Genomic DNA, 2,690 nt, shown 5'->3' with positions numbered 1-2,690 from the left:
TATTACCAAGTTGTCTCAATCTCGACTAACTCATGTTGCCCATTAAGTGCCCTTGTCAGTCATACCTTTGTTATTGTTTTCATTTAGTATTGGAAGTCACATAATGTGCTCTCGAAATAACCATCTAAAAACAAAGTTTTATACTTTATGTACCAAATTCAGTCCAAAACATCACTTTGGTTTCCTCAAATCTGCAAACGGAAATGTATTTTTTTAACGCTTGGTTCTTTGCTAGGATGACAAAATGGCGGCTGGCAGAGGCTGTTTAACTCTACGGAAGAAAAAAACGCCGTGATAGCAATAGAAACACAAAATAGCCTTAAAGGGCCTCTGTCAGCCGCCATTAGTGATTAAAGCGCCAATACGATCTCGTGATGCTCCTCCCACCCATAGATTTGTCTGTTTGAAGAACTGCATCATGCCGTCATTTTATGCTCCCGCTCAACGCCGACACACACAAAGCATCCATTTCCATTGGTTAATTCAAGCGTGTAACAAAGATATTCTTAATCAAATATCGTCAATAAGGTACCAGATTTCCCTCATAGATTGTTATTTTGAAATTTATTTGCGAATAAACCGTTGTTTTTTTTCAAACATAAACAATAACAAAGGAGTGAGCGCAAAAGGGGCGTGGAGAAGGTGATTTTAGCCGTGGCAAAACATAACATTATGGAACGGTTCATCTAAAGTAAAGGGGGAACTTAAGCAAACTCGTCTCTGGATGACGGAAAAAGAGGGTTTTTGTGTTAAATATAACCACAAGTTATATAACCATATGGTCCACATGTGAGGCATCGTTTTAAAACAAATTATTTGTTCATTCGGTTTCACCCAAATCTTTACAAAGGAGAAAACGTCAAACTCTTCTTTGCCGCAGGTCGTTCAGAAACGTGTTTGCTCAAGTTTGTTCATCACACCGACGCCTGTATCAAGGCTAGGTGGAAGGGCTAGAAATGTCAAAGGAGTAGGAGTCTTAAGGGAAAGGAGTATGAAGAGTTGCACGAGCCCCAAAATAGCAGGCACTGAGATTTGTCATTCAGAGCCCATTAAACACCAAGGAACTTTCTTCAATGCTTGCGTGGCCAAGTCTTGTTGAGTCGCCTCTAATTGGCTGTCAAGACCATTGACAAGCTGCCTAGGAATATTAGTACCTTCGCCAGCGTTGCCTCTTTACCAATGCACTCGCATATGCATGACATACTTTATTATATGGCCACATCTGATTGGTGCAATTATATGGCCACATCTGATTGGTGCAATCAGAGGAAATTTTTTAACATATAAAAAGAATATGAAATAAATACATTATGAGAAACACTGTTTTATACATCGAGTAAGAAATCTAAGCACGCCGGCCCACTAAAATTCATCAAGACATTTGTAACCAAGATACTCTAATCCACTTTATAGCTACCTGCCTTGAAACTTGAGCTGTTTTATTTCCTTCCGATAAAATTTAAGTTTCAATGTTTTTGCTTCTTCTGCGTTTGGCAAGCTGAAATGTGATTCAGGATTTGGAAACATAAAGACATCTTCCTTTACTTCTTTACTTTGCTTCTCAAGAACGGCACTCAAAAAGTAATAAATGGCGAAGTAGTATTGCTAAAGTAGTCCTCTTGTCCTCAACAAGTATTTCCTAAACAACCTACCATTTGTTAATTTGCTCGCCTGCACCTTTTAGACGGTAATGTGTCTAGGTCCTGTCTAACCTTATAAGAGCGATTGAATATAATTCAACAGTATTGCTTATCGTGTGTTTATAAGGTATGGGCATTTGCAACGTTCCAAAACTCAATCAAAATTTAAAATTTTGCACCCTCCCCCCCCCCTCTCCAGGTGTAAAAGTAAAAAAAAAAAAAAAAAAAAAACCCTCCCAATTTTTTGCTCGGCTGACGGAGTAAACTACCCACTCCCCCGAAGGCAAAACGCACCAATCTTCCCAGCCCTCCCCTAAAAATGTGAACCATCACCCCTTTCTCCTTTAGCAGCTGCGTTCTTGTTTTGATACAAAAATAGACTCCTCGGGGGAACTTAATCAAAGATGATGTAATTATGGAACTAAATAACACATGAAACAACCACAAATTGATAAGAAGATTCTTGCCGTAACAACTCCATGATCTTTGAAATTTTCAATGTTTCGCATTTTTTATTCTTACCAAATCCTGACTGAAACTTAAACCACGCATCTCTCTAATGCTTCGTTCTATGGCAATTTCGATTGTTAAGATTCACAATTATCCAAATACTCATTCTAAAAGCATTACGAGATGAAGTCTCTTGACACATTCTGTCAGATTCCTCTGCCATGCATTCAGCTTTATCGGTTAACGAGACTTAAATCGTAGTTGCACCGTTTAGAGTATTAGTCAGCAGATAAAACGGCACTTAGCAGATACAACCTGTGCTTCTAAAATGACTCAAGGGAAAAACCACGCAGTCAAGCCCCGAAATTGCACATTATTTTCAATCCCAGTTCCGCCTTAGTTCAATTGACGATTATCTGGAGACTCTAAGCCTCCAGGCTTTTTTATATTCTTCAACAACATTCTATGATAATTGTATTTTTTCGTGGTAAACGTAATAAGCATGCAGCGTTTGCTGCTGTTTGTGTGTTTGAGTTTTTCATAATAGGATTATAAGCTTAAAAACTTTACTCTATCCTATCAATGTGATTTATTTGTTCA

This window comes from Nematostella vectensis, chromosome 11 (genome assembly GCF_932526225.1).
Source record: "Nematostella vectensis chromosome 11, jaNemVect1.1, whole genome shotgun sequence".
NCBI lineage: Eukaryota > Metazoa > Cnidaria > Anthozoa > Actiniaria > Edwardsiidae > Nematostella > Nematostella vectensis.
Note: the sequence above shows the minus strand (reverse complement) of the source record.